The following is a 20,607-nucleotide window of genomic DNA, read 5'->3' as shown; positions in this document are numbered from 1 at the left end:
GATCCCTCTGTAGTAGTATACTGTCCTCTTCAGTGTTAATTACTTTACACAGTTTAGTGTCATCTGCGAAAATTTTACTATGCAAGCCTTCTACAAGATCATTAATAAATATATTGAAGAGAATAGGGCCCAATACTGACCCCTGAGGTACTCCACTAGTGACAGTGACCCAATCTGAGTGTGTACCGTTAATAACCACCCTCTGTTTTCTATCATTGAGCCGGTTACTTACCCACTTACAGACGTTTTCTCCCAGTCCGAGCATTCTCATTTTATATACTAACCTTTTATGTGGTACAGTGTCAAATGCTTTGGAGAAGTCCAGCTTTGAACAAGCTTCCATAGCAGGCAGAGCGGATGGCAGCAGTAACGTAACTCACTGAAGTTGAGCGCCTGCTCCGCCCACTTTATGAATGAAGCAGGCGGAACAGGCGCGCAACGTCAGTGAGTGACGTTACTGCTGCCGTCTGCTCTGCCTGCTATGGAAGCTTGTTCGTAAGTGCTGTGGGGATACAGGGGAACATGGAAACATGGGAGAGCGCAGCGTTAGTTCAACTTAATAACAGGATAAGCAGAGGGCCGGTGTATTTTGGGGTACATATAGCAGTGTCATCCACAGATCCCCCCCATAACAGTTCCATCCACAGATCCCCCACCCCATAACAATGCCATCCACAGATCCTCCCACCCCATAACAATGCCATCCACAGATCTTCCACACCATAGCAGTACCATCCACAGATCCCCCATAACAGTGCCAATCACAGATCCCCCATAACAGCGCCATCTACAGATCCCCCATAACAGCACCGTCCACAGATCCCCCATAACAGCGCCGTCCACAGATCCTCCATAACAGCGCCGTCCACAGATCCCCCATAACAGCGCCGTCCACAGATCCCCCATAACAGCGCCGTCCACAGATCCCCCATAACAGCGCCGTCCACAGACCCCCCATAACAGCGCCGTCCACAGACCCCCATAACAGCGCCGTCCACAGATTCCCCATAACAGCGCCGTCCACAGATTCCCCATAACAGCGCCGTCCACAGATTCCCCATAACAGCACCGTCCACAGATTCCCCATAACAGCGCCGTCCACAGATTCCCCATAACAGCGCCGTCCACAGATTCCCCATAACAGCGCCGTCCACAGATTCCCCATAACAGCGCCGTCCACAGATTCCCCATAACAGCGCCGTCCACAGATTCCCCATAACAGCGCCGTCCACAGATTCCCCATAACAGCGCCGTCCACAGATTCCCCATAACAGTGCCGTCCACTGATCCCCCATAACAGTGCCGTCCACAGATTCCCCATAACAGTGCCATCCACAGATCCCCCATAACAGTGCCATCCACAGATCCCCCATACCAGTGCCATCCACAGATCCACCACATGACAGTGCGTCATCCACAGATCCCCCATAATAGTGTCATTAATTCAAAACCCACCAAAAGCACACCTTTTGGTTAAAACATTTTTTTTTTCTTATTTTCCTCCTCAAAAACCTAGGTGCGTCTTATAGGGTGAAAAATACGGTATGTCAATGAGGTCCCCTCCAGACCATTGTGTCTATAGCCCATGTGGCTGCTGTAAAACATATGTCTAAATGCTCTCTAAATGCTGTTAAGAACACCTCCACCAAGATGGCCGCCCCTATAATCATGTTCTGAAAGTCCAATAAAAAAATCTACAACCAGAAAATAAAAGCAATTTGGAATTAAGGATGTGTGTCATTATATGGTACTATTAACTGGCATACATTTTTGGGGTGACACAAATAATACATTTTCTATAATATTTTTCAATGAAGGTGCTTCAATTCTGAGGAAGTTTTTATTAACTAGAAAGTATAAAATGAGAAAATCTCCTCTCCTGTTTTGCTTGTGAGTGACTCCTTCACCACAAATGTGTGAAGGGAGCAGATGCGACTCCACTTGGTGAACATGACTGAAGTGATGTGTCGTACTAAACACAGTGGCTTCTTATTTTCTTTGTCAATCCAGTGTTTTTGGCCCTTCTGCTCTCCAAATGTAAATAACAGATTATCACTGTGTTCAGCTCTTCTATAAGCAAAGGAATGTAATAGGGGTTTTTATGGTGTGACAGCTGTCCATTTCTCAGACCACCCAGCTTGCATGCACATTTGTTATGGTCACCTGTTTTTGTTAGCCCCCTTTTATTCTGTTTGCTGTATGTTTATTTTTAATTATATGAGATTCCCTAGGTGGCTGATCTCAAATACTTCACATTCCTTAAGTTTTATTTATTAAATATATGTACATTATATGTTTATGCAAAATGTGTTGATATCATTTTGGAATCAAAGCCTGCATAGGATGGCTTCATAGCTTAATGTGCATCCATCATGTTCTGGAGAGGTTCCTAGTTTTTCCTGATTTCCTCCACACTTTATCTGAAGTAGCAGAGTTCACACATTGAGTATTTGTTTTGGAATTTTTCCCCAACATGCATGTTTTTTTTCAATGGGAGAAGGCTGCTATCTGATGCCTCTAACAGCAGCTTATCACCAATATCCATAACCATCAAAAGCACAATCCCCTAACATCTGCTATTAGAGAAAAGTCCAGAGAGGCCCATATACACTAGACAGTCGTCTGATTTTTCGCTGTGTATGGGAACCTTTAGGCCACAAAGGTGATCCATTTTAATCAGTTTACACATACAGCATTGCTGAAAATCTCCATGCGGGAACAATTAGTTCCCAGCCACAAATCAGAGCCTGTATTATGCTAGTTTCAGACAAGCGTCTTCATTTGGGGGGGGAACACGCTCCGTGTGGGAGTGGTATTTTCCAGCTTGAATGCTGCTCCTGTGAAGTGTACTCGCTGCATTATAATTATCTATGATGTTGTGAATTCCATTCTCACAATCGATCTACTGAACTGTTATCATATAATATGGGACTACAGTTCAGTAGATCTGTGGTGAGGCTGGAATTCACAACATCATAAATCACTATAATGTTGCAAATTCACTTCACAGGAGCAGCTTTCATGCTGGGAAATACCGCTTACACACCAGGCTTGTTTCCCGGAATTAATCCACTCATCTGAAGCTAGTTGTCACGGATGAAGTTGCAGATAGCTGGAACATATAAATAAACGACCGACTGGCTTGATCACAAACTAAGGAGCATATAGATGAGCCCTATAAAACCCTAAGAGCTCTCCCTGACTGCAAGGGTCTCAATGGTAGACGATTGCATGCCCACGAACCTAAGACTGTGTGACACCTCAAAACCATATAATAGTGAGGGGACACGACCACCGGCTCACTGCACTTAATACAGATGGAGTCAGGGTCACCGAGAATCAAGCCAGCAAGGAAACACAATAAAGTAAAAGACTTATCTGAGCAAACAGCAGCAGCCTCCAGCAGTGAACCTTCATCCAGGAAGTAGTATAAACCGCAAAGTGAGGCAGTATGGGAGGGAATATAAAGTAAGACGATTAGTCTAAATAAGTGACACCTGGCAGAAGGAAAGGAGATGACAAAGTGAAACCAAAACAAAAGAACATCATACAAGAGGCAGAGAAGAACGTCTGCCAGACCTTCTCACAGAACTCGCGGTGACACTAGTCAGCAGTTAGTACTTGCTTAAAACCTTGTGTTCATGAAGTAGTTAAACTCCCTAACGGGATGGGAGAGTAATAACAAAAAAACTTTATGCAGCATGAATTACATTTAAAGATTTCAGATTCATAGCAAAACATAACAGCCATTTTTGTCTGAAATACTGGGGTGGTCTACACAGGGCCGGCGTCAGAACCCGGCATACACGGGCAAGTGCTGGGGCCCACTGTAAGTTAGGGGGCCCACTCATTTCCGCTGCGTGGCCCCTTTAACATTTTTACATACTTCAGTTAGTAGATAGTTCATGCTGCGCAGCACCCGGCCCCTCTCTCACATGATCTGACTGCAGGTCTGTGCGCCGTACGGCGGGAGTACATTTTTGACAGCGCACAGGCACAGACTGTACAGTGTAGGCCGGCCCTCAGCCAGCAGCAGGACTCGTCTTGGCGCAGAAGATTCAGACAGGACACATAGCCGAGCCCAGAGAAAGCCTGGCAAAGCCGACTGTCGAGCCCAGAGGAAACCTGGCTGAAGCTCAAGCTGAATGCTTCTGGACTCGTTTAAATGTAGAATTCAGGTACTACAACAGACAGACCAAGACCAGTTCATGTAGTATGTTACATGGGGGCCAGCCTGCCACCTGGGGATATCTACAGTGTCAGTGAACACCAAAATAAAGGCTCAAAGGAGCCAATAATTGAATAGAGGAAAATTACCATGTGTTGCTTTGCTCAGCAGCAAACATATCAAAACACAATATAAACTCCCATAAGAAAATACCAGAACGCATGAAATCATTTATACAGTTTAGTGGCAAAAATTCATATGTTTTAGTCCTCATGCACACGGCCGTTGTGTGCCCACTGCCCATGGCTGCATTGAGGCCCGCATACGGCAGGTCCGCAACGCAATACACAGGGTTCACTTGAATGGGTCAGCAATCACAGAGATGCAGAACGAACGCATGGATCGGAACCCCATGGAAGCACTATGGAGTGCTTTCGTGGTGTTTCTGGCCGTGCCTCCGCACCCCAATAAAATAGAATTCAGTCCAGATCCGTCCCGGCCGCTGCACGGACATTGCCCGTGCATTGGGGACCGCAATGGATGCACAATGGCCGTGTGCATAAGGCTGTATGAGCGGATGCCGTGCGGGTAATCCGCTGTGTGAAAGACAGCCAAGCCCCGCTCCGGACAGCAGAGACACGGAGCATTAACATGATTGATGATGCTCCGTGCCTCTCTGTGACATTTTTACAACAAAACCACAGTGAGATACAGTTGTCACCATGATTTTGTAGCAAAAAGATCACAGAGAGGCAAAGAACATTTTCAATCATGTTAATGCTCCATGTCTCTGCTGTCCGGGATGGGGCTTGGCACTCTTTCACGCAGCGGATTACCTACACGGCATCTGCTCATATGAAAGAGCCCTTAGGCCCCTTGCAGACTAGCGTTCCTCTAGCAGCGAGTCCACATCGCAGCATCCGGCCTGACCTCCCAGCGCTGCCGGAGGTCACATAGCATTATATTGATTGATCTAACCCTTAAAGTTCTGGAATGTATTGGCTAACACTGGCATAATGCTGTTAGTGTCATATAATACATTCCAGGACTGTAAGGGTTACATAGCATCATAAATCAATTTAATGCTATGTGAATCCCGTCAGTGCTGGGAGGTCAGGCCAGGTGCTGCAATGCGTACTCGCTGCTGGAGGAACGCTCGTCTGCAAGGGGCCTTAGCACAGGGGGACCCACTGAGGCTTTATCGTCCGAGGGCCCACATGAACCTGAAGCCGGCCCTGGGTCTACATTGTGATGAATAAACTCAGGGATTTTACCTATATACTTCTGTCTCTTTTTAGTCTACTTGGTCATTTATCTGATATATGTATCATTTATCTATCATATCAAAACAACTTCATATGAGATTGGCATGCCTGAAGATGACTAGTAGAAGATGGGGCAGATGATTTTAAACTTAAAGAATCCATCATGGCTAAAGCCAGGATGCTACAGTCCATTAAATTTCGTGGTTCAGCTATACATCTATATCAAGACCTCTCCTGGCTGACACTTGAGAAGAGCATTGCATCCCCTTTTGCTTTGTCTGAGGGAAAATACCCCATACCGATGGGGATATCCCTTTGCATTAATAGTCTCAAAGAATGGAAAAATATATCTTGAGATCACATGCAGACTTGCCAGCATTTTGTTCAGCCATGGGCATTTCTGCCCCCCCCCCCCCTCCCCCCCTATTGATGATTGGGAAGTTCCAGAGCCCCCCTGGTTCCTGTTCCGATCTGGCAAGCAACTCGGTCAAAGAGACATCGATCCCCTCCACAAGAGGGCCTGTCTGGTTCTAGGCCCCGAGATGCGCCCACCTGAAACATCTGCAGATGAGAAGAATCTCACTGACCGCTTCCTATCGAAAGTTGTCACAAGGAATTATGGCACTGAAGTCTACACAGACTGCCTCACTACCAACACAGTTTGATATAGTTTTATAATGTTTTTTTTCTTTTATCTTTTTTGCTCTTCCATATACGCTCTAGTGATGGACGAACATCTGCCGGGACGGTTCGCAAGTTTGCTGCGGGTCCCATTCATTTTAATGGCAGGCGAACCTAAAAAACCTTCAGCTCATATTTGCAGCCAATAAATAATTACTAGAAGTGCACAAATAGTCCCACAACATGGACAGTGACATACCAGATGTATTATTAGAATTTGTGATCTCCATTCATAATTTTTATCAATGCAAAATATCGGCAATATAATTTTCACGTACGCGCATGCACAAATGCACCATACAATACACAAATGCACTATAAAGAAAGTATATTGGAATATAATACCCCACTTCAATCAGTTCAGTTTTTTTGGGGGGCGACTGGTAAATCACACCAGTAGAAATTATTTGTTCCAATAACACTTGTCCCTCTATATACCTGCAGTATCGCAGCAGAACCGCACACAGCTGCCGCACAATACAAATGCACTATAATATACTTTCTAACATAGAAAGAATATTATAACATTGTACAAGGAAGGCAATCCATTAGAATATACATAAAGATATAACGTAACCTTTAATAATGCTACTATGAGGGTCCATTCACACGTCCGTAAGTGTTTTGTGGATCCGCAAAACACGGACATCGGCAATGTGCATTCCGCAATTTGCGGACCGCACATTACCGGCACTATGATAGAAAATGCCTAATCTTCTCTGCAATTGCCGACAAGAATAGGACATGTTCTATTTTTTTGCGGAAACGGAAGCATGGATGCGGAAGTGCGGATCCGCAAATGCGGATTCGGACAGCACATTCTCGCCCCATCGAAAATGAATGGGTCTGCACCCGTTCCGCAAAATTATTAAAGTTAAGCAAAAAGCATAGATGTGGTAGGCACCAAATCAGAAACCATATGTCCTACCACAATCCGGGGGGTTCCAGTGCACATCCATGAATCCCGGAGGGAAAGCAAAAAACATCTATCCCTGGTATTGAAGGACAGGGTGGGCAAAGAACTAACCCTGATATTGCCCTACAGGGGGGTGCTATTCTGGCCTTGATAGCCTAACCACAGACCACCCGCCCTGACAAGAACAACCCCGTCCGGAACCTTACCTTTTATAAAAATGGCCCTAGTAAGCCCCTAACCCCTAGGCCCCTGACTTCCAGGTGATCACTATATAGATCTATGTGTTTTTGACTCATTATAAAAGTATATTATAAGTATATCGCACCCCTCTGTGTATCACATGTATCGATAGCACACCTATACCAGTCCTTAAAAGGACTTTTGTGGTCCTATTAGCTAGCGTTTGGTGTCCCTAACAGCCTATCACTGCGCCACACAGCAACCTCTCCCTACACTGGCAAAACACTGAATGTAAGATGGTGGTAAGATCAGGTTTATTTATAAGGTAGGGTGTATGTCCATGTGTTGAAATGTCTCAATTGGCTGTCCTGCACCAACTGATGGATGTGTCATGGGTCAAAGTTTTTCACAATGTAAAAGAATATGGCGGGCGCGAATATCTCCATATGTTCGCATGTTCGGCGAATCGCAAACACGCAAAGTTCACCGCGAAACGACCGCCGGGCGAACCGCAAGGCCATCTCTAATACTCTCCATCTCGGAGGGCGTTCAGTCAGGCTCCTACAACAGGGGTTCATCCTAGGGTTGGGCGATATCAAAAATATTCAGACCATAACGATATTAAGAAATTTATCGCGATAACGATATATATTGTGATAAATACCCGTTTAAAAGAAAAAAGACACAAGGAGACGTTATACTGTATGGGGGCAGCCACAAGGAGACGTTATACTGTATGGGGGCAGCCACAAGGAGACATTATACTGTATGGGGGCAGCCACAAGAAGACGTTATACTGTATGGGGGCAGCCACAAGGAGACATTATACTGTATGGAGGCAGCCACAAGGAGACGTTATACTGTATGGGGGCAGCCACAAGGAGACGTTATACTGTATGGGGGCAGCCACAAGGAGACATTATACTGTATGGGGGCAGCCTCAAGGAGACGTTATACTGTATGGGGGCAGCCACAAGGAGACATTATACTGTATGGGGGCAGCCACAAGGAGACATTATACTGTATGGGGGCAGCCACAAGAAGACGTTATACTGTATGGGGGCAGCCACAAGGAGACATTATACTGTATGGAGGCAGCCACAAGGAGATGTTATACTGTATGGGGGCAGACACAAGGAGACATTATACTGTATGGGGGCAGCCACAAGGAGACGTTATACTGTATGGGGGCAGCCACAAGGAGACATTATACTGTATGGGGGCAGCCACAAGGAAACGTTATACTGTATGGGGGCAGCCACAAGGAGACATTATACTGTATGGGGGAAGCCACAAGGAGACGTTATACTGTATGGGGGCAGCCACAAGGAGACATTATAATAAAGTCTTGTGGCCACTGGCCACCATACATACAGTAATGTCTTCTTGTTGCTCATGTTTGGGGGACTCATGTGACTCATTATTCCCTAATGCCTGCTATTATAGATCAATGTGCTGACACTAACTGCAGCTTGCAGTCAGGAAGGGAAGGACCAGGACAGGGCCACAGAAGACATAGACAATCTGACATACCCCCTTTATTTATGACACTATTCTATGATTTTTAGGGTCACTCCTGTTCCTCTGCCTGGACACTCCTTGCAGGCCAGGAGTCGGGCGAAGTGGCGAACTCTTGTGCGGAGCGAGTCTTGAGAGACTTTTCCCGCAGCTGCCTTGCTTGTGTGTTCCAATTCTGACATCACATGTCGGTGGGCACAGATTTGAATATGGGAGCAAGGAGGAGGGAGAGCCGGGGCGGCCGCTGCGGGAAGTAATACGTTTGTAATTTCGTCATCAGAGCACACTAGCGAGGCAGCCGCGGGAAAAGTCTCTCCAAAGACACGGTACTCACACAGAGTTCACCACATACAATAGAACCGGGCCGGGTGGGTCACGGACGGTGATGTCAGATTGTGGGTGGAGTCTGGAGACTTGAATATGGGAGGCGAAGCAAGAAGGAGCCAGTGGCCAGAAGGGAAGTAATGTGTTGTACTTCTCAGCGCTATGCAAGGTGCAGGGGTGGGCGGACGCAGATTTAGAAGCGGTCAGCGCACATGACCGCTCCTATGACCTCACAAAATACTGCAGTAATTAGATATCGTCATATCGCTGTTCTTTAATACCGCTGTATATCGTAGCCACTGATATACCACTCAACCCTAGTTCATCCTCTTGCCCTTTTCCTCTCCCTTATCTTTAAAGAGCGACGGGGTTACCTTAGAAATGTTTGGTGCATCCTATTGACCCCTATCTGGGTACAGGTACCCAATGATTGGATAGTTCCATTGTTTATTGTTATATGTTTGCAATCGTGTGTGTTCCCCCCTTCCCTTATGTGTTTTCCTCCAACCTCTCCCATTAATACGAACCCTAGGCTTGCTAGCAATACATGGTTGAGGCATGGTTGGCCCCCTTGGTTTCAGTTCTCCTGGAAGAACACTCATCATGCAATTAATAGCAAGTATAACACCTTTCTCACACTGATAAGATGATTAAGTGTGTTTCATTGAATGTTAAGGGCCTCAATTAAAATACTAAACGGAGATTGGCCTTAAACGAATGTCGCTCTCAGAAAGCATACCTAGTATTCTTCAACCGCAGTGGTTCCTTTAAGTTTGCAACTATATCATACCCGAGAGTTTATTCTGCATCATCGGACAGAAAGGTAGCAGGGATGGCCATCCTACTATCTGCAAGTGGTCCCTTACAGGTTGAGTCATGCATCACATATGTAGATGATAGATATGTTATCCCTAAAACTATCTTTCAGGGTAATCCACTTATATTGTGTAATCTATATGCTCCAAACTCTGCTCAAATTTCTTTCTTAAACAAGGTATTTCTGAAACTTACCCACTCCCTTCCAGCAGCATTAATAGTAGGCAATGACTTTAATGTCTCTTTTTCTGAGCGCTTAGATAGAATGTCCCTTACTGGGGCTGACGTCGGCTCTCACGTCTGTTTAGACGCTTGATCCGAAAGTTTGCATTGTACGATCTTTGGAGAATAAATTACCCAACATCTAGATCTTATACCTTCTACTCTAACCCTCATAGTACACATACATGTAATGATAATTTATTTTGTAAAATCTCCATTCTTAGAATGTTGAGTGAAGCAAAGGTGGGTAGTATCACATGGTCTGATCATGCTCCAATCTCCATTTTCATTAAAACAGCCAGCAACTATACTAAGGTCTGCCATTGGAGACTAAATTATACTCTTCTTACTAGACCTATACCCAGGGAAGAACCTCAGGACAATCTTTCCAAATATTTCTCTATCAATCACCCCTCTGTTTTTTCTATTTCTACGCTGTGGGAGGCGCACAAAGCAGTTTCTAGAGGCAATTGTATTGCAATAAGTTGCAGATTGAAAAAAGACCGTAATTTACAATATGCTACCTTTACTGAACAATTGAAAAATCTGGAACTCCAATTGGAGACGCATCCCTCACGACATCTATTGTGGCGCATAATCATTTTACTCATTTACCAGCCAGACTCCGTAAAATGGCATTTTTTTAAACTGAAAAATTACTCTTGTACCCGAGACAACGCTTCTATGCATGGGGTAAAAAGTCGCATACGATTTTAGCATGTCAGTTACACAACTCTAATGTTACAGGGACGCCAACAGCTTTGAGACAGTCAGATGGGAGTATGGTATACGCCCCTAATATTATCTCAAATCTATTCCAAAAGTTTTATGCCTCTCTCTATTCACTCCCGCAGCAAGGGCCTTCTGATCCGGTGGAGAATAGGAATTTATTCACCTCCTTTTTGAACCAATGCAACCTACCTAAGGTATCAAAATAGAATTTAGCTTCCCTTAACGCTCAGATTACAGTTGACGAGATTCCTAACAGCAAAGCTCCTGGACCAGATGGTTTACCTTACCTTTACTACAAAACTTTCTCTGCTACTCTTGAGCCGCATATGTTAGCATTATTCAATTCATTCCAGCAAGGCTCACAAATACCTCCCACAATGTTACATTCTTACATATCCGTCATCCCAAAACCGGGTAAAGATCCATTGGATTGTTCAAGCTACCTATTGCTCTCCTTAATTCTGATTTAGAAATCTATACCAAACTTCTTGCTAACCGGCTCTCATATTGGCTTCCTTAATTGATACATAAGAATCAAGTGGGCTTTGTGACCGTCCGTCAAGGTAGGAAAATAGATATAATTAATAAGCAAAATCATTAAGCCTTGATGCAGAAAAAGCGTTTGATCGCTTGAATTGGCCCTTTATGTTGTCTAACTTACAAGCCTTTGGAATTATAGGTCCCTTCCTTGGAGCGCTTTGAACACTCTACTCCCAACCTACAGCCACCATCAAAATGACCCATGCTCAATCTGATATAATCCATATTCATAACGGCACACGTCAGGGATGCCCGCTGTGTCCTCTCCTTTTTGTGCTATATATTGAACCCCTTGCAGCCATTAGATCCCACCCTCATATAAATGGGGTCACAGTTAATCACGTGGAATTTAAACTTTATTTATTTGCAGACGACATCCTCCTTAGGCCGAATGCACACGGCTGTGGAACACGGATGTGGGTGGTCCGTGGTATCCCGGCCTCGCATCCTGCAGAGAGCAGGAGCGCACGGCGTCATTATTTGCTATGACGCTGTGCGCTTTGTGCTGCCGCTGCAGTACAGTAATGCACTCGTATAGAACATACAAGTGTATTACTGTACTGCAGCGGCGGCACGAAGCGCACGGCGTCATAGCAAACAATGATGCCGTGCGCTCCTGCTCTCAGCAGGATGTCAGGCCAGGATACCACAGACCATTCACATCCGTGTTCCACGGCCGTGTGCATTCGGCCTTATACTGACAGACCTACATGTCACTCTTCCAAATCTCTTTCAGCTGCTGTAGAGATATAGTGGGTTATCAGGATATAAAGTCAACAAAACTGAAGCTCTGCCACTAAACATCCCATCAGATAGACTAGCCATATTTAAGACCAATTTCTATTTCCACTGGAATGAAAAGGATATTTAGGAGTGAAATTAACTCAGGCATATTCTTAGATATATACCTTTAATTCTCCCCCTCTTTTTCAAGAACTTACAATTCTTATGAATAAATGGATGTCCTTGCCAATTTCTCTATTCTGCCTAAATTATATTTACTCGAAACTCTCCAGGTTCCTATACCGGGAAAAGAATTACGAGCCCTCCAATCCTCCATTCTAAAAGTTCATATGGAATGAGAAAAGGCATAGAATAGCATGTAGCACTCTTACAGCCCTCAAGACACAAGGGGGGCTGGCAGTTCCAGATGTCACCAGATATTTATGGGCTACACACCTTAGGCGCCTTCCAGCATGGTCCAGCCTTTATGGGTATTCCAGGTGGATGGAAATAGAAAAATAATGGATTGCACCAGTGCATCCTAACTCATTATTGTGGTCCCAGACACCGCTCACACCGATGCCTAAATTACTAGGATCAATGTCTCTCACATATAATATCTGGAGGACATGTATGCGGAGATTCTCCCTAGCATCTGTAGGTCCTCTATAACTTTGTTCTTATGTAATCCATTGTTCCAGCCTGGTATGAAACACATCTTCTTGGGGCCTTGGTTCTCTAAGAGGATATTTCGCTTTGCAGATATAGTAGACTATAAAACCTTAAAACTTTTACCATTCGATACCCTCAAATCCAAATTTCTATTGCCAGAATCTTCTAGATATCAATACCTACAGATACCTGCTTACTAGTCAGTTTAACTCTTCCCAGGTCTCCACCCCAACACAATTTAAAACATTATGCAAGCTTTCAGATTTGACCAGGGGACTAATTTCAGAAATTTATGTCATTCTATCATCCTCGTCCTCCCGCATCTACAAGGCACTCATATATGTCCAAATGGGAAACACTTCTATATCGTAGAATCTCCTCAGATGAGTGGAAATTCATTTGAAAAAGGGCCACATTGACCTCTACTTGTATTACTCTCATAGAGAGAACTCATACAAAATATTGATGTTTTGGTACCATACCCCCCAATTACTAAAGCACCTGGATCCCAAAATATAGGACAGGTGTTGGAGGTGCAGGACAGGAGTGGGATCTCATATTCATTTTTTGGGGGAATGCCCCTTAATACGCCCATTCTGGAGAACAACTCAGGATACCCTTCTCCAACTGTTAGATATTGAATTTCCTCTAGACCCCTACTTTTATCTACTGAATATGCCACCTGTGCCTTTAAAAAAATATACGTTACTATTAACACTACAGATACTGACAGCGGGCAGACGCCTTGTGGCTAGCTTTTGGAAGAGAACAGATCCCCCAACCCAACTAGATCTTATAACCGTGTTATGGACATTAGAAAGATGGAACAGCTTATAGCCCTCATGTCCAACCACATTAAACAATTTGATCGAGCCTAGCAGTTATGGGATGAATATATAGAAGCACGTACCTAGGGAATAAATTATTACTTTCCTAGCTTACCCCTCCCTTGTGTGTCTTGTCTCGTCTTAGGGTATTTGCCCCTTTATATTAGCTCATTCTTAGTGAAGGATAAGCATGTCATTGATTGTACTATCAATACTTTATTGATTGGCAAAAGTTGATACCACATTATATAGTCCATGGTAGATGTTGGACATCTATATAACCTAATGTATATGTTAAGCCACCCTTAGTAAGTGGACAATTATTCTTCACTTGATTTAATCTTGCAGATATTTTTTGTCTGTTATACAAAAAATGAATAATGCGTCCTGTGCACCATGGGGAGGGGGGGGGGGAAGAGATTTTTTCATTCACTGCTGCGGGACCCGATGTAGAACCAGAAAAGGAGTGGATAATTTCGATCACCCACCATGGTTAAGTAAATGTCACAGATTTTTACATGGAATGTCCGCGGATTGGCGGATAAGTTTAAACGAAGGGTGGTCTATGATACCATCTCTAAACATTTACCTGCCATTGTGGCGTTACTTGAGACCCATTTGACCGCGGAAAAAATATATTATATGCGTAAACCCTGGACGCGGTACGAGTACCACTCCCACTACTCGGCCTACTCACGAGGAGTAAGTGTATTCATTCATAGAAGTGTAGATTACGAACCATATGATCAATGGGTTGATAAAGAGGGAAGATTTATATTTTTATATGGCCGGTGGATGGGACTGGTATGCGTGCTCGCGTTTGAATATATCCCTCCCCCTTTTTCTTCTGAGGTACTGAGAAAACTGGCGGAATATGTATGCAAGAGGGACTCGTGCCCCATATTAGTGATGGGAGATATTAATTCCGGCATGGATAATAAGGATAGAGTATCTATGATTAGTGGAGGGGGGGATGTTAACGGTCAGTTTATGACCCTTAGCAGGCCCTGTCAGGAGTTGGGTCTTATGGATTTGTGGCGGACTTTATATGGAGAGAAAATTGTTTTCTCATGTTTTAGTAGATCCTGCAGGGTCATGTCAAGGGTTGATTTATCCTTGGCAAGCCCCGAATTTTTGGTACGGATGCAAAAAATGAAGTATGAGACACATGGCATATCTGACCATACTCCAATGTTACTGTCAATGGTTGATACTGCGTCCTTAATGGGAAGAAAACCCTTTAGGTTAAACCCACATTGGATCCAAGTGGTAGGTGACCAAGAAAGAATCAGGGAAGATATTTTAGAGTTTTGGGCATTAAACTATGGCACCACTCATATACATTTTGTGTGGGACTCCCTGAAGGCCATGATAAGAGGGATATATTGGAAGAGAATCAGGGAAAAAAAGGGCGGAGTATGCTAAGACGGAAAAGGAATTGGCAGAGAGGGTAGGAGCCCTGGAGGTAGATCTGGCCAGACAGATGATAGAGTATTATTAATGGAGGCTAAGAAAGAGTATCAGATCTTCTTATACAAAAAAGCGCAACACAAATCTTTCTTTGCGGGACAACAGGCCTTCTTTGAAAAAGGGAAAACGGGTAGAATGTTGGCATCTGTAGTGGCCAATCAGAGGACCCAAATCCCAATAAAGCAAATTAAATTACCTACTGGTGTGCTAACTAATGATTATTTAACCATTAAAACTACCTTTATAGAATATTTCACCAAACTGTATCAGTCCGATCTTGGGGTGGAGGAGGGAGCCTCCGCTTCCGCATTTTTGGACAGCGTGGCACTTCCTTGCCTCTCCAATCAAGATCATTTGAAATTGAACTTGCCAATCACTCTTGAAGAATTGGAATCTGCTGTAGATAGCATAAAGGGCAACACGGCCCCAGGGCGAGATGGATTGCCTTTTGAACTATATAGAGCACATGGTAAAACGGTATTGCCCCTCCTTCTCCAAATGTTTAATGAATCATGGAGGAGTGGTTTACTCCCTCCATCTTTGAGGGAAGCTTCTATCTCTCTAGTTTTGAAAAAGGATAAAGAGGGGACAGAGGTTGGATCGTACCGTCCAATTTCATTACTTAATACTGACTGCAAGATATTGGCTAAAGTGCTCGCTCATAGGCTGAAGGGGGTCATACACTGTCTGATCCGGATCAGACGGGTTTTATTTTCAAACAAAATATACAATCTAATATCCGCCGAGCCTTTCTTAATATATATGTTGGAGAGGGGGAGGACCGCTCCATCCTGTCTTTGGATGCTGAGAAGGCCTTCGACAGGGTGGAGTGGCCCTTCTTATGGGGCACCCTGAATAGAATGAATCTGGGTGAACATTTTATTAAATGGATTCAGCTACTTTATTGTGGTCCTACCGCCAGTGTAAAGATAAATGGCATCGACTCTGAACAGTTCCCCTTACAGCGAGGTACCAGGCAGGGATGCCCCCTCTCTCCCTTGATATTTGCCCTGGCGCTGGAACCCCTTGCATGTAGAATTCGACAGTCTGGGGAGATTGTTGGCTTTGGAGGGAGGGGAGAGGAGGATAAAATTAGTCTGTATGCGGATGATATCCTTGTGCTTTTGAGGCAGGGATGGAAAGCCGTTCCATCCGTTATGAATATCTTGGAAGAATACGGTTTATTATCAGGCTATAAAGTAAATTGGGACAAGTCCGAACTTCTACCCCTAGTTCGACCACCTCCTGATGGCGTTTCGGGTATCAGACTACTTAGTCTCACCGATTCTTTACGATATTTGGGTATCAGAATCAGCGCAGATCTGACCAGATATAATCTTTTAAATATAACCCCTATGATTAATAAGCTGAGGGAGAAGATCCGTACCTGGCAGAAGTTGCCCCTGTCACAGGTAGAAAGGATAGCACTGGTTAGGATGGTTGTTCTCCCCATCGCTCTATACCCCTTGACAGCTTGCCCGATATGGATTGACGATTCTTTTTTTGGACTGCTGGATAGATTACTGAATGAGTTAATCTGGGGGAGGGGAAGGGTTAGGATTAAGCAAAAGTATCTTTGGCTCTCGGAGAGAGATGGCGGTCTTTCCCTTCCATATCTTCAGGGATACTATATCGCAGCTCAGATAATGTGGTGGGTTGGACCGGGGGGAGACCACCAATCAGCGACATTGATGAGTATCATATCAAGGAATTTTCAGGGGCCATATGGAGATATCTTCTCTATCTTGGAGAGTGGATACCCGGGGAAAAGGAAAAAACTGTGTTTAATTAGTGATACTTTAGATAGGGTATGGAAGAAGATTAAAAAATATTGTGTGTAAGAAGTCCCATTTATTTCACCCCACTCTGGCACAATTATAATTTGAAAGAGTTTATGTTAATTGAAGATTATAAATATTGGAATTCACGCGGTATTAACCGCTTAACTCATATAATTTCACATGGTAGTATTACCCCTATAGATGAAATGATGAAGGATATAAAGGTTATCTTCTTAGATAGACTTAGATACTCAAATTAGTCATGCATTTATGAGCACTCAGGATAAAAGTCTCTTGATTATAAGGGCAAACTCGTTTTTGGATTATTGCATTAGATTTAAGGACACAGAACTCACTCTCTCACAGATATATCACAGGCTTCAGGACTGCCTAGGGGAAATAACAACATTCAAAAGCGAGGGAGGCTGGGGAAACTGAATTAGGCGACAGGAGTAATTTGGATTGGGACGTAGTTTATCAAAATATAAGAAAAGTATCGATTTCCAAAAAATATAGATTGATGCAGTTTAAAATTGTACATCGCCTATACTACTCCCCCGCCTTCCTCGCAAAAATATATAAAGAAAAGAAGGGTACATGCTGGAAGTGTTCGGCAGAAAATGCGGGTCTAAGTCACTTGTTATGGAATTGCCCAGAAATAGGTGGGTTTTGGGCCAGCATCTATGAAGAACTACATAGAAGATATAAGATTACATTGAATTGTTGTTTTATGCAGGCAATACTAGGCCTTTTTTCCCCCCACGAATTTAATGCCCTATCAGAAACAAGTGTGTTTGGAGGGCTTCATGGCCTTGATTATTAAACACTGGGATACAAAAAACAGCCCCTGTTTCCCCGAGTGGAAGGCTCGGATTGATATCATAGACGCCTACAGAATAATAGCAACAAAATCAGAGTAATGTTTGAGAGAGTGTTTTTTTGACTTTGCCCCTAGGATTTCAACCATATGCAGTATGGGAAATGGAGATCAGGTGGGCATAATGGTGCAGTCGGGCCATGCAGCAGTGAACTAAAGGGGGGGGGGATGGGGTTAACTGTATTGATTTTTGTATAGAAAATAAAGAATTTTTAAAAAAAATAAAATAAAAAAGAATAATGCATTTGTATGTTTTTTTTGCAAAAGATACTTTAATGAAAAGACAATTATACAAAAAAAAAAGAAGAGGGGGCAGATATCTGAAGAGTGCATTTAACCCAATCTTCGAACAGCAAAAAAAAGAAAGGGAATGTGTAATAAAAACTGGACAGGAACAATGGCAAAAAAAATAAATATCTGATATGGTACTTTCATCTCCACACACATAAAAATTCAATTTATTTCTGATGCTTAGCCGTAGGCTTTGGGTATGCATTTATGCAACGCAAATTTGCCGACAGAAAGCAGGAGATATATACAATCTATGTTAAAGTAATCAAAATACGTAGGCTAATTCTGAATGAGTGCAACACGTGTTAAATGAATTAACTTTTCAACATGGATACTATCCAATTCAATTTTATTGGTTATAATTTTAGATTCCTTCTTCCCAACTATGAAAAATCGACCTGTTGGAAATATTCAAAGCAAGGCTGAGAAATAGCTAAAGCGATCTATGAGCATATGTGGTTAACATGTGCATCTAAAATTGCCCCAGGGAAGGGCAGGAAATCAAATTCATATCCAGTGGGACCTACTCCATATATACAGAGCCTAAGGGCCTGTCTCATAAGATACATCTGTGAGACACAGAAAATGAGAAAGCTGACTGGAAGTTTATCTTAAATGCTCCCAGAAATTAAATCAAAGAGAAATCCACTGATATAACTATTGTCATGTGTGACAGACAGGGTCTAGCATGCTTTGGCCCTTTAAGAAGAACACAGTGGCACTATAGGTGTCATGTAAATCTGTATTTGTAAGTTATACAGATTGTGATAGTTATGTATAATGCAAGACCAATGGAAGGTCTTAAGCTTTAGATTTTTGGGTCTCTTACAGGACAACTTTTATTTGCGCAGCTAGGTGAAAGGTGACTGGTGTGTGTAACACTAGTTTAGTGGTGGTGGTAATGTGTGGGAGGGAGGATGAGCATAGAATTTGGTAAACGCAGAGGCTACAGCTTATGAGTGTGTCTATGTAAGGAACAAAAATTAGGAGTCGTGGAGTCTCTAGGGGAAGAAGTTGTGACACAGGTCTCTAGGGGTGTGTAAGAGGTGGGGACCCAGATGGGGGCGAACAGCTGGACATAAAAGAGCTATGTGTCTGTGTTTAAGTAAAACCAGGTGTGGGGGGGGGGGTTACTGGAAAGCAGGGAGGGATTGGCAGAAATTCAGGAATTTGGAGAGAGGGAGAAAAAGAGAAACAGATAGAAACTGTGAGAGCTTAAACACACAGGGTGGAACTTGCTCACTAGATGTAAGAAGTTAGAGCAGAAGGAGACAACTCCTGGCATAGTGTTAGAGAAGGAGGGGAGACTGGCGCACAAAGAGGACGTGAACAAGGGAGACATTTAGTGGAGAAGACTGAAGAGGGGGGAGTGTCGGTATACAGGAGAGAAGGAAAAAGTGTGCAAGAAAGTGAACCGGCTGCTTTCATTCATCATAAAGAACTGTAAGTACGCATGTTTCTCTGTCTACATCTATGTACATATTCCTGCTCTTCCCATATAATACATTATATCTGTTTTGACTTCTCCAGCAGATCAACTCATGCAATATACAGTATCTATCTTAGCAGCTTGCTCTTAGAGTTAGTAAACTAGACTTCACTTTTAGCAGAAAGTCTCTGATACCTTCTGTGATAACTCCAGTTATATCTCCAGTGAAAAACAGTGTATAAACTGAATTATACCTGGAATAACTGAGATTAAAATATACCAGAATAAGTAAAGTAAATGCAATGGAAACACTTGATTCAGCTCATCTAGTCTTAAAACCACTTTTAAGAATTTCATAGTAATTTCCCAATATCATATACTTAAAGTATCTAGAACCTGACTATTGTGTAAAATTAAATTTGTGTCATCTAGCAGAGGATGCTCAGTCTCAAAGCAGTTTGTTTTGATGTATATATCAGGCAGTGTCGCTAAAAGTTGACTAGGTCAAACTATCCACATATGGATGAACTGAGGCTCCTAATGCATACTATATATGGGTTATTGCCCGATAAATTGCCTTCCTACATAAGGGTAAGCCATAATAGAGTCTTCAGTGTGAAATCTCCATAAAACTGAACATAGTGCATGTGTTGGTCCAGTTTCATAACTGGTGAAGTATCAGATGTCTAACAAGACATTGAAATTCTTGGCAAGTGACCACAGTCTTATCAGTAGGAATTGTCTTGGATGCCCACTGTCCATCGCTGTATTGAAGACATTGTTTTAAAAAAGTTTATTTTCTTCAATGAGAGCCCCAACAGATTTGTAGACTGAAAGTATGCTTAGATTTGAGCTACTGTACAGAAAGTGCTCACATATAAATAGCAGAGGGTTTCAGATCAAGTCAGTTTCCCACAGCAACTTCATATATTTCCAGGGGCAGATGTATCTCAATGCACCACTTTTTCTTTGCATTAAAAAGGTGCAAACCTTATGTCAGCAATTTTTTAAATTTTGTTGCAAGTGTCATTTTTGCGCCACCCTCACCACTTTCCCAAAGGGGGACAAGGATGGGATGGGGCCCAAAGTATTTATCTTCATTTTCAACAGTTTTCTGGAGCAAATGTAAACAGAAATCCATGGCAGCTCCGAGCTACCGTATATTTCATTCTGGC

General features: G+C 43.2%; 1 protein-coding gene across 1 annotated transcript in view; it reads left to right on the top strand.

The window, feature by feature from the left end:
- Window positions 1–19,206: 19,206 nt before the first annotated feature.
- EFEMP2 (EGF containing fibulin extracellular matrix protein 2) overlaps window positions 19,207–20,607 on the top strand; it is a 77,070-nt gene continuing 75,669 nt past the window's right edge. Inside the window, exon 1 of the mRNA XM_044269972.1 lies at window positions 19,207–19,446. The gene's annotated coding sequence lies outside the window, so the exon portion shown is untranslated. The remainder of the gene's footprint in view (window positions 19,447–20,607) is intronic.

This window comes from Bufo gargarizans, chromosome 10 (assembly GCF_014858855.1).
Source record: "Bufo gargarizans isolate SCDJY-AF-19 chromosome 10, ASM1485885v1, whole genome shotgun sequence".
NCBI lineage: Eukaryota > Metazoa > Chordata > Amphibia > Anura > Bufonidae > Bufo > Bufo gargarizans.
Note: the sequence above shows the minus strand (reverse complement) of the source record. Positions and strands in the feature narration are given on the sequence as shown.